This window comes from Scyliorhinus torazame, chromosome 1, assembly GCF_047496885.1.
Source record: "Scyliorhinus torazame isolate Kashiwa2021f chromosome 1, sScyTor2.1, whole genome shotgun sequence".
NCBI classification, from domain to species: domain Eukaryota; kingdom Metazoa; phylum Chordata; class Chondrichthyes; order Carcharhiniformes; family Scyliorhinidae; genus Scyliorhinus; species Scyliorhinus torazame.
This window is the reverse complement of record NC_092707.1, coordinates 292,125,647-292,138,522: the sequence shown is the minus strand read 5'-3', so window position 1 is coordinate 292,138,522 and position 12,876 is coordinate 292,125,647. Positions and strand designations below refer to the sequence as shown.

The window sequence follows — 12,876 nt, the reverse complement described above, 5'->3', positions numbered from 1 at the left end:
CCTGGAACCATTCTTGTAAACCTCTGTGCACTCTCCAATATCTTCTCAACTTTCCTCAAGTATGGCCCTAGAACTGGACACTCTGCTCCAGCTGAGGTCTAACTTTGGATCCTCACTGTCTTCAGGGGATGTCCCGAAGGACTGGAGAATAGCCAATGGTGTTCCTCTGTTTAAGAAGGATAGCAAGGATAGTCCAGGGAACTACAGGCCGGTGAGCCTTACTTCAGTGGTAGGGAAATTACTGGAGAGAATTCTTCGAGACAGGATCTACTCCCATTTGGAAGCAAATGGACGTATTAGTGAGAGGCAGCATGGTTTTGTGAAGGGGAGGTCGTGTCTCACTAACTTGATAGAGTTTTTCGAGGAGGTCACTAAGATGATTGATGCAGGTAGGGCAGTGGATGTTGTCTATATGGACTTCAGTAAGGCCTTTTACAAGGTCCCTCATGGTAAACTAGTACAAAAGGTGAAGTCACACGGGATCAGGGGTGAGCTGGCAAGGTGGATACAGAACTGGCTAGGTCATAGAAGGCAGAGAGTAGCAATGGAAGGATGCTTTTCTAATTGGAGGACTGTGACCAGTGGTGTTCCACAGGGATCCGTGCTGGGACCTTTGCTCTTTGTAGTATATATAAATGATTTGGAGGAAAATGTAACTGGTCTGATTAATAAGTTTGCAGACAACACAAAGGTTGGTGGAATTGCGGATAGCGATGAGGACTGTCAGAGGATACAGCAGGATTTAGATTGTTTGGCAACTTGGGTGGAGAGATGGCAGATGGAGTTTAATCCGGACAAATGTGAGGTAATGCATTTTGGAAGGTCTAATGCAGGTAGGGAATATACAGTGAATGGTAGAACCCTCAAGAATATTGAAAGTCAAAGAGATCTAGGAGTACAGGTCCACAGGTCACTGAAAGGGGCAACACAGGTGGAGAAGGTAGTCAAGAAGGCATACGGCATGCTTGCCTTCATTGGCCGGGGCATTGAGTATAAGAATTGGCAAGTCATGTTGCAGCTGTATAGAACCTTAGTTAGGCTACACTTGGAGTATAGTGTTCAATTCTGGTTGCCACACTACCAGAAGGATGTGGAGGCTTTAGAGAGGGTGCAGAAGAGATTTGCCAGAATGTTGCCTGGTATGGAGGGCATTAGCTATGAGGAGCGGTTGAATAAACTCGGTTTGTTCTCACTGGAGCGAAGGAGGTTGAGGGGCGACCTGATAGAGGTCTACAAAATTATGAGGGGCATAGACAGAGTGGATAGTCAGAGGCTTTTCCCCGGGGTAGAGGGGTCAATTACTAGGGGGCATAGGTTTAAGGTGAGAGGGGCAAGGTTTAGAGTAGATGTACGAGGCAAGTTTTTTACGCAGAGGGTAGTGGGTGCCTGGAACTCGCTACCGGAGGAGGTGGTGGAAGCAGGGACGATAGTGACATTTAAGGGGCATCTTGCCAAATACATGAATAGGATGGGAATAGAGGGATACGGACCCAGGAAGTGTAGAAGATTGTAGTTTAGTCGGGCAGCATGGTCGGCACGGGCTTGGAGGGCCGAAGGGCCTGTTCCTGTGCTGTACATTTCTTTGCTCTTTGTTCTTTGTTCTAAAGTCTTAAAAACGTCCAGCATAACTTCCTTGCTCTTGTATTCTGTGCCTCTATTAATCAGGATGCTGTATGCTTTATTAACTGCTGCCTCCAATGATCTAGGTCCCTCTGCTCCTGTACCCTTTATTTTATATTGGGTGGATATTTGAGCCAACGTTAGTTGTCAGCGTAAATCGTGACATGGGCCCAAAATCGCACAAGAGTCAGGAAACTGGATTCTCACCGGTGAGATCTCCTTTCCCAATTTTCCTCGCCCCTCGCCCGTGATGTCATGAAATTCCCACCCAGGAAGGCCAGGAACCTAATTTTAATACATGAGCATATCATTAGCGACCTCACGCTGGGGCAGTTTGCAATGTCTCCATAAAAACATGAACCTAGCGACCTCACCTCTCTGGGAATATCAGAGATGGACACGCAAGCCGCTATTGCCCACCAGGAAGGCGAATGGAGAGGGGCACCAAAGAAGAAGTGGGGGAACCAGCTAAGTCATTCTCTGGTCCAGGGTAGGGGTTATGCAGTTTGCTGTTCGTAGGCCTTAGTTGGCCTTCATTATTAGGGGGGGGGGGCAGCACGGTAGCATTGTGGATAGCACAATTGCTTCACAGCTCCAGGGTCCCAGGTTCGATTCCGGCTTGGGTCACTGTCTGTGCGGAGTCTGCACATCCTCCCCATGTGTGCGTGGGTTTCCTCCGGGTGCTCCGGTTTCTTCCCACAGTCCAAAGATGTGCAGGTTAGGTGGATTGGCCATGCTAAATTGCCCTTGGTGTCCAAAATTGCCCTTAGTGTTGGGTGGGTTTACTGGGTTATGGGGATAGGGTGGAGATGTTGCCCTTGGGTAAGGTGCTCTTTCCAAGAGCCGGTGCAGACTCGATGGGCCGAATGGCCTCCTTCTGCACTGTAAATTCTATGATGATTATGGTGCTATAGGCCGCCAAGGTGTCTCGCTTTGTCTGGACTTTGTGTTTCTTGGGCCTCCTTTGCTGGTGTCAAAGTGATGCTTCCTCGAGGGATATTTTCTGGAGTGGCAGCTGTAAGTGGGTAGGAGCGGGTAAATTCCCAGGATTAACACGGGGTGACTGAGAAATCCCAGGGTGGGGTCCAGTGTAACGTGGAGCTACATGGGCACTGTGGGGGGACTCTGACATGTGGTGCTGATTACCTCCATGAGGGCCAATGCATTCTGACACAGAGGATGATTGAATTTGTTTATTGTCACGTGTACCAAGATACAGTGAAAAGTATTTTTCTGCGAGCAGCTCAACAGATCATTAAGTACATGAAAAGAAAAGGAAATAAAAGAAAATACATAATAGGGCAACACAAGGTACACAATGTAACTACATAACACCGGCATCGGATGAAGCATACAGGGGTGTAGTGTTAATGAGGTCAGTCAAGAGGGTCATTTAGGAGTCTGGTAACAGTGGGGAAGAAGCTGTTTTTGAGTCTGTTCATGCGTGTTCTCAGACTTTTGAATCTCCTGCCGGATGGAAGAAGTTGGAAGAGTGAGTAGGCCGGGTGGGAGGGGTCTTTGATTACGCTGCCCGCTTTCCCCAGGCAGCGGGAGGTGTAGGTGGAGTCATGGGAGGCAGGTTCGTGTGATGGACTGGGCTGTGTTCACGACTCTCTGAAATTTCTTGCGGTCTTGGGCCGAGCAGTTGCCAGACCAGGCTGTGATACAGCCCAATAGGATGCTTTCTGTGGTGCATCTGTAAAAGTTGATAAGAGTTAATGTGGACATGCCAAATTTCCTTAGGCGCTGTTGTGCTTTCTTGGTGGTAGCATCGACGTGGGTGGACCAGGCCAGATAAAGAAACCAATCACAATTATCGCCCCCACTCTCAGGCTGCAATGGACAATTGCAGGGCATGAGAAGTTTGGAAGGCCACTGCCAGTGGCCCTGGAGTCCAGGCTGTCAGGCATGTTATCATGTGGGCTGACTGTTGAGGATTGAAGGCTTGAGTAATCTGCAACCCATGATAACTTGGGGAATGAAGGTTAAAGTTAAGGATCAAGTTGAGTGGAAATTGGAGTCTAGAGATTAATCGGGCGAGCCTCGCCTGACACAGGAGGAAGCCACTTGCCTAATAACATCACTGACCCTTCCTTAATGATTCATTTATGCTCATCTAGTCAGCATTGCAATACATGATTGTGCCAGAGAGGGGTGACACAGGCTTGGCCCCCATAGAAGGGGCAAAGGTTGCACAGCTCAGCAGGCAGCTCTAAAATGAGAAGTGTTGCAGCATTTCAGCCCCCCGGGTAAGACAGCACACCAGTCAAGAATGGGCAATCGGTTAGGGCAATGACAGGACTCCTCTGTTCACAGATATGGGGCGGGATTCTCCCGCACTTGGCAGGGCGGCCCGTACCGGCGTCAAGAGCAGCGCAAACCACTCCGGCATCGGGCCGCCCGGAAGTTGCGGAATCCTCCGCACTTCCAGGGGCTAGGCCGGCGCTGGAGGGGTTGGCACCGTGCCAACCGGCGGTGAAGGGCCGGCACGAGTTGGCGCATGCGCAGGACTGCCGGCGTGTTTCCTGCGCATGCGCAGGGGGTTTCTTCTCCGCGTCGGCCATGGCGGAGCCTTACAGAGGCCAGCGCGGAGGGAAAGAGTGTCCCTACGTCACAGGCCCGTCCGCAGATCGGTGGGCCCTGTTCGCGGGCCAGGCCACCGTGGGGGGGCCCCCCCCCGAGGCCGGATCCCCCCGCGCCCCTCCGAGGACTCCACAAGCTGCTGTCCAAGCCAGGTCCCACCAGTATGGACCATGTCCATTTCACGCCGGCGGGACTGGCCGAAAATGGGTGCAGGCTCAGCCCATCGGGGCCCGGAGAATTGCCGGGGGGACCGGCGTGGTGCGATCCCCGCCCGGAAACTGGCGCTGGAGAATTTGGCTGCTGGCGGCGGGGTGGGATTCACGCCGCACCCCCGGCGATTCTCCGACCCGGCGGGGAGTCGGAGAATCCCGCCCATGTTTCCTCCCTTTCAGTTCTTGGAGTGTGAGGATGATGAGTTGGCTGTGCTTTTGATCTCAGTGGACCAGGAAAGAGGAAGTCAATGTGCAGTGGCACCTGGACAGGACCAGCACCCTGCAGAGGAAGGGGGTGGCAGGGCCCGTCGAGTTACTGGGGGCAGGACCACAACCTGGAGGTGGCTCGGAGGAGACACTATTGGGCATGGATATACTGGAGGACCACATACCTGCTTCGGATCAAAGGGTACTCCTCAGGAGGTGTAGATGATGCCATTGCAAAGGCCACAAACATCCACAGAGATTCATTACAAGGCTCACGCATCTACATACACGCTGGTGAAGCAAACGATAGACCTGCTAAAGATGCAGTTCCAGTGCCTGGACCAGTCAGGAGGAGCCCTTCAGTACAGCTCCCAGAAGATCTTGCATGTCCCCTCGCTATTCACTCCTTTCATTGACAGGACGCAGAAGCCCAATGACTGGACGATGCAGGAGAATGATAATCACTTACAGTGAGGACAGAGCAATGCTCTGAAACTCGTGAAATTGCTTTTCCCCTCCTCAAGTGGTTGAAGATACAGCAAATTTTCACGTGGTTGACACCAGTGGGATTCTTTCCAGTTTTCTCACTGAAACCGGCACTTTGAAAAAACATTGGAAAATTCTTCCCATTGTCTGTCAATGTTCTTCCTACCAAATTGCATAACCTCACATTTCTGCACATTGAACTTCATCTGCCACCTATCTGCCCACTACACCAACTTGTCTATGTCCTTCTGAAGTTCTGCACTGTCCTCCTCACAGTTTACAATACGAACATATGAAATAGGAGTAGAAGTTTGAGCGCTTGAGTGTTCTCCACCATTCAATAGGATCACGGCTGATCTGTTTGTCTTGAGTTTCACATTTTGCATCTACCTCCGATAACCTTTGATTCTCTCGCGCAACGACAATCCATTTGCCTTAAAAGTATTCAGTGACCCCGCCTCCACCCACTTCTAGGGCAGTGTTCCAAAGTCGCACAATCCTCGAGAGAAAATAATTCTCCTTATCCCTGTCCTGCAAGGGCGATCCCTAATTCTAAAACTGTTCCCCCTAGTTCTGGACTCACCCACAAGAAGAAACATCCTCTCCACGTCCACCTTGTCAATTCCATTCGGTATCTTGCACACTTCAATCAAATCGCCCTCTACTCTTCTAAACTCCAGTGGAAACAAGTTAAGAATTTCCAACCCATCCTCATAACACAACCCGCTCATGCCAGGTATCAATCTAGTGAACCTCCTCTGAATCGCCTCCAATGCATTTACATCCTTCCTTAAATAAAGAGACCAATTCTGCGCACAGTATTCGAGACATGGCCTCACCAATGCTCTGTGTAACAGAAGCATAACATGCTTACTTTTATGCTCTTAATTCCTCTCGGAATCAAAAGATGTTTCCCAGTTTCGTGCCATCTGTGAACTTTGAAATTGTCCCCTGCACATCAAGATCTAGATCATTAATATATTTCAGGAAGAGCAAGGGGCCCAATACCAACTCCTGGGTACTCCACTACAAGCCTTCCTTCGACCTGAAAAATATCCATTGACCATTACTCTGTTTCCTTTTAATCTGCTCTGTATAAGAATCACAAAGGGTCGTATGTCGGTACAGCAAATAATTAGCAACGCTGATAGAATATTATTGTTTATTGCAAGGGAAATTAAATGCAAGTTAGGGAGTTTATGCCTCAGTGGTTGTCTGTGAGACCACGGCTATTCATGCCGACAGGAAATTCCAGTTTCATGCCGATACACGGGTTTCCCGGCAGCGAAGGATGCAGTCAATGGGAAATCTCATTGCCAACAGCGGAACCAATAGATCCCGCTGGAGGTCTGCCTCCACCGCCGAGAAACACGCGGTGGAGTGTCGGTAAATCTCGCCCCACATCTGGAGTACTGTGCACAGTATTAATCTCCTTATTTAAGGAAAGATATAAATGAATTGGAAGCAGTTCAGAGGAGTTTTACTGGGTTAATACCTTCTGAGGAAAGGTTGGACAGGCTAGGCTTATATTCACTGGAGTATAAAGGAAAACGAGGAGGCTCGGTTTAAACAAATAAGATCCTAAGGGTGGATGTAAAAAGAGTGATGTTTCAGGTTTTAGCTTCTGGCTGCTGTTGAGTAAAGAGTCAAGAGTTTTGTTCCTTTCCCAAACACCTTTATTTTCCTCGAACACACTCTACACAAAACCTTATCACCACACCACACCAAATGCCACCTGCAACCCCTTTACATATCAGTGTCAATTATTGGGTACTTAACCTCAATTTGACATGTCGAGGGGGGTACGATGTTTCTCCACACAAAATTAGTGTTTGTACTGTTTGGCCTTGTATATATTTTTTACTCTTTTAACAAAAAGATATGTAACTGGAATGTTTCTTAACCCATTCCTAACATCAGGAGCTCTTGAAGACTTTTTTTTAAAAGGATATCATTTTAAACAGTGGGGTTGCAATTGATTGCAACTCATAGGCCTTTACATATTGTTTCTGTTTGTTCAGTAAATAGAAGGTCTCATTTCTACTCTTACTCTTTAATCCAAGTAGTATTCTTTCTGTGATCTACTCAATTTCCGTGATTTTAATACAAGAATTGCTTGCCAGGTGTTAATTCTATGTGATATGTGCTATATTGCTGCAGTTAAATGTCTAAAAACGAGTGAAAGCTCAAGCAGTTACATTAAATCAACAGAAAATTCCATTTCCATTGGTTTTAATTATGCATTTACACATAAAATCAATAATATAAATCTTGTAATAATAAGAATCTTTATTATTGTCACAAGTAGGCTTACATTAACACTGAAATGAAGTTACTGTGAAAAGCCCCTTGTCCCCACATTCTGGCGCCTGTTCAGGTACACCGAGGGAGAATTCAGAATATTCAAATTACCGAAGAGCACATCTTTCGGGACTAGTGGGAGGAACCGGAGCACCCGGAGGAAACCCACGCCGACACGGGGAGAATGTGCAGACTCCACACAGACAGTGACCCTAGTCGGGAATCGAACCTGGAGCAGTGAAGCAACAGTGCTAACCACTGTGCTACTAAAAACGCTCAACCTTCTTTTCCTTTTAAACATCTTTGTATAAATCAAATAAAAACATAAAATGCTGGAAAAACTCAGCAGGTCTGGAAGCTTCTGTGGCGAGAGAAACAAGAGTTTAAATGTTTTGAGTCCGTATGACTCTCCTTCAGAGCTGCTTTCATCTCACCATTTTCTGTTCTTTTTTCAGATTCACAGCTTCCGTAGTATTTTGCTTTTATTTGTATAAATTAAATTGTCTTGTTGCAAACCTTAGTATATGTATTCAACCTTTGCTTTATAAGTACTTTTTAATTTCTTATTTTCTAGGGACACCAGATAAACTGAAGTGTACTGGACAGGGGCAAGCTAAGAAGTTCTTGAATATCCATCATAAGTTGAATAATATCTTAAAAATTGAATTCTTCAAATTCCAGTGTCCCTTGTATTTGTGTGAAAGATATCAAGAAAGACTTGAACCAGCAAATTCTACTTTGTAAATAAGTTAGTAGTGTTGAGGCTTCAAACAGTAAACAGATCTAAAGATAATGCATTATTAATCTGTGCAGGCATATAATGAGTATACTTAAAATAAACCTGTTTTTCAAACGAATCAACGGTGTTATTACTCTCTTGGTGTATTGGATTATAAGTGCTTAATCCTATGAAATATATTTATTATTTATGCAATTTATCCTTTTTTTGTTTTCCCTTCTGCGGTTTCACATTACAGCTGTTTTGTCTTTGTGGTTGAAAAAGTTTCCAATGTGTGAACTTTGACCACAGGCGCGATTCAACGAAAACATTTTTTTTTTAACAAACAATTTTATTGAAGTATTTTAGGCATATAGAAAAAGTGACATTGTACAGTACAAAAAAAGAAGTTAAGACACAAATTAAACATAGTGCAAACCATGGCTCTGTTCACACACGGACCTGCCTCAATATCCCCCTACTCTACTCTACACTACCCTCGCCCCCCCGTTGATGCTTACTCCTCTGCGAAGAAGTCAATGAAGGTTGCCACCTTCGGGCGAACCCTAGTAGCGAACCTCTCAAGGCGAACTTGACTCTCTCGAGCCCAAGAAAGCTCGCCATGTCCGATAGCCAGACCTCAGCCCTCAGGGGCTTTGAGTCCCTCCATGCTAACAGTATTCGTCGCCGGGCTACCAGGGAAGCAAAGGCCAGAACGTCGGCCTCCCTCTCTTCCTGGACTCCCGGGTCCTCCGAAACCCCAAAAATTGCCATCTCAGGACTCATTATCACCCCAGTTTTCAATATCCGGGACATGACATATGCAAATCCCCGCCAATACCCCCTGAGTTTAGGGCACGACCAGAACATGTGTTGTTATTGAAAATATGGAAAGATGTGTCATTTGAAACATGGAAGTCTTGCAACATCTGGTCTGAGAGAAACATGAGAGGATACGGGGAAAGATCCCACAAAGGGTTGACAGCAGCTGCCAGGAGAGGATTGTAAAATGCAGATAGCCTTGGTCAAGCAGGCTTAGCAAACAAGACAAACAGGATTTTGAATGAAGCCAAAAACAATGGCTCACACCTTCATTGAAATTAACTATCTTAGTTAGCATCTGGAAAAAAGGATGAGGTTCAGTTGAATTTGGTGACAATTCTAGGTGTGAATTTGTTAATACCGGGTAAATTAAAGAAAACTGGAGACTATCAGTCTACGAGAAACATAATTCAAAGCCAAAATCAAAGTCAAAATTATGAGCTGAGAACACAATTAGAAAATAAAACTATAGAAATGACAGGAACCAAACCAAAATCCACACTTCTTGAAGTCAAAGCATTTTGAACATCACATACTTAGTTGGATTAGAATGTTTAGATCAAAGATACTTTTTACAATCAAAGTGAAAAATGTTACTTTACAATAAAGTCATAAAAACTAGATAACTGTTAGAAAAACATAGAAACCTAGAAACCAGAGCAGGAACGAGAACCAGAACTCAGAGGGAGAGAGAGAGAAGCAGAGAAAGAACAAGCAGCTCAGAATCAGATTACCGTCAGCTCGGCCATGGGAAAGGGACAGGGCAAAGCAGCCGAGCTAAAACAGCTAATACATCTAAGGAAGACTAGAATTTAAAGAGTAGGCAGAGTCAGCTCAGAGACAGCCAGCAGAGCCAGCTCTCATAGCTCAGTACATGTCAAAGATAGGACACAGCAACCAAGCTCATCAGCGAATACATCTAAAGAAGACCAGATTTTAAAAAGAAGATTGATTGTCAAGGTGGGCCTGAAGGTCCCTTCAACCAACCAGAAGGATCCAGAAGCAATATCTTTTTCCTTTCTGTAAAGAAAGTATTTGCAGCTTTTAAAAGAAAAAAATATAACAATAAAATAACTTAATTTAACCTGAAATAGTGGTTATTCCAAAGACTATTTTACTTACTTAGCAATGCGGGACCCAGGATCGATGCTACTAAGTGATAAGTAGATGAAATCTTCGATGAAGGTATGGGTTATACCGGGGGATAACTTGAAAACATAGTTTGACCTGAATAGCACCCACTGAAGCCTGCATCGGAGTCGGGGAGTAAGAATCCCTGATCACCATTTAGAATGTCCGCCCTTTTTGGATAGGGGGAATTCTAAGAATAGTGGTGAGTTTTCAAAAACAGTGTACATGGTTAGCCGGCACTCCGGCGCATCTGGCACACTTGTCCTCCAGCCCGAAGAATCTGCTCATCCGGGCCACCGTCATGTGGGCCCGGTGCACGACCTTAAACTGGATCAGGCTGAGCCTGGCGCATGTTGCGGTCATGTTTACTTTGCTCAGGGCTTCCGCCCAGATACCGTCCTCCATCTCTCTCTCCCCCCGCCCCCCCCCCCCCCCACCGAGTTACTCCTCCCACTTAAGCTTCAGGTTCGCGGTCTGCGTATCCTCAGCTCCCATTAGTTCCTTGTAGACGTCTGAAATTCTACCCTCTCCCACCGCTCCCCTAGCAACTACCCTGTCCTGCCTCCCCTTCGGTGGGAGACGTGGGAAGGACGGCACCAGACTGCGTACAAAATCCCGCACCTGTAAGTATCTAAAGTCATTCCTTCGCCAGCCCAAACTCCAGCGCCCTCATGTTCGGAAAGCTCCCTTCCAGAAACAGATCCCCCCATCCTCACAATCCCCGCCCTCCTCCACAGCCGATACCCCCCATCCATGTTCCCCGGAGCAAATCGGTGGTTGCCACAGATTGGGGTCCACACCGATGCTCTTACCTCCCCTACATGCCTCCTCCACTGGCTCCAGATCCGAAGAGCCGCCACCACTATAGGGCTGGTGGAGTACCAGGCCGGCAGAGGCGCCGTGACCAGGGCTGCCAAGCTGGTGCCCCTGCATGAAGCAGCCTCCTTCCGCTCCCAAACCTACCCCGCACCCACCATCCATTTCCTTATCATCGTTATGTTGGCCGCCCAGTAATAGTTGCTGAAATTTGGCAACGCCAGCCCCCCTTCTCTGTTCCTTTCAAGCATCACCCCCTTCACCCGCGGGGACTTCCCTGCCCATACAAATCCCAGAATAATTTTATTCAGCCTCTTAAGGAAGGACCGCGGGATAAAGATGGGGAGACTGAAAAACAAACCAGAACCGCGGGAAAATCATCATCTTAACAGTCTGCACCCTCCCCACCAATGACAGCGGGAGCGCATCCCACCGCTGGACCTCCTCCCTCACTCGTTCCACCAGTCGGGACAGGTTGAGCTTATGCAGCTTGCCCCGGTCCCGTGCCACCTGAATCCCTAAATATCGGAAACTCTCCCCACTAGCCTGAACGGCAACCCCTTCAGCCTACTCTCCTGCCCCCTCGCCTGAATTACAAATGACTCGCCATGTTCAGTTTGTATCCGGAGAACCGGCCAAATTCCCTCAGGGTTGCCATAATACCGTCCATCCCCACCATTGGGTCCGATACGTAAAGCAGCAGATCATCTGCGTATAGCGAGACTCTATGTTCCATTTCTCCCCCCCCCCCCCCCCCCGGACCAGCCCTTTCCAGCCCCTAGAAGCTCTCAGTGCAATTGCCAGCGGCTCTATGGCCAGCGCAAACAGCAGTGGGGAGAGAGGGCAGCCCTGTCTTGTCCCACGGTACAGTCTAAAGTAGTCCGATGTCGTCCTGTTCGTCCTTGCACTCGCCTCCGGGGCCTGATACAATAGCCTAACGCAGTCTATGAACCCTGCGCCGAACCCGAACCGTCCTAGTACCTCCCACAGATAATCCCACTCGACCCGGTCAAAAGCCTTCTCACCATCCATGGCTACCACTATCTCTACCTCCCTACTCTCCGGGGGCATCATAATCACGTTGAGCAGCCTTCTTATGTTGGCCACCAGCTGCCTCCCCTTTACAAGCCCGGTTTGGTCTCCCCAATTACATCCGGGACACAGTCCTCAATTCTGGTCGCCAGAATCTTGGCCAGTAACTTGGCGTCTACGTTAATCAAAGAGATTGGCCTGTATGACCCACAGGCCTCCGGGTCCTTATCCCATTTCAGAATGAGTGAGATGGTGGCCTGCGACATCATCGGGGGGTAAACGCCCTCTGTCTCTTGCCTCGTTAAAAGACCCTGACCAGCACCGGCCCCACTATCCCGGCAAATTTTTTGTAAAACTCCACTGAGTACCCGTCCGGCCCCGGGGCTTTACCCTACTGCATGACCTTCAGGCCCCCCAATACCTCTTTGATCCTGACCAGGGTCGCCAGTCCGTCCACCAAACCCCTCCCCACTCTTGGGAAGGTCAGTCCGTCCAGGAATCGCCTCATCCCCCCTGGTCCCCCGGGTGGTTCCGAAGTGTACAGCTTCCTATGAAAGTCCCTAAACACCTTGTTCAGCCCTGCTGGATCACCCATTAGATTACCTTCCCCATCCACTACCCTCCCTATTTCCCTAGCCGCTTCCCTCTTCTTAGTTGCTGCGCAAGCATTCTACTGGCCTTCTCCCCTTGCTCAAAAATCGCGTCTTTTATCATTCTAAGCTGCTCTACAGCCTTGCCTGTAATCAGCACCCCAAATTCGGCCTGCAGCCTCTGTCGTTTCCGAGTAACTCTGGCCTCGGAGATTCCGCGTAACTCCTGTCCGTCCGTAGGATTTCCTTAATCAGTCGGTCCGCCTCTACCCTATCTGTCCTGTCCCTGTACGCCCGGATTGAAATCAGCTCCCCTCTCACCACTGCCTTCAGTGCCTCCCAGAGCACCGCTGCCGAG

At 48.1% G+C, this 12,876-nt stretch overlaps 1 protein-coding gene across 1 annotated transcript in view; it reads left to right on the top strand.

The window, feature by feature from the left end:
- The window catches only part of rsph3 (radial spoke head 3), a 165,538-nt gene extending 157,272 nt beyond the window's left edge, over positions 1-8,266 (top strand). Inside the window, exon 9 of the mRNA XM_072507548.1 lies at positions 7,984-8,266. The gene's annotated coding sequence lies outside the window, so the exon portion shown is untranslated. The remainder of the gene's footprint in view (positions 1-7,983) is intronic.
- The last annotated feature ends 4,610 nt before the right edge of the window (positions 8,267-12,876 follow it).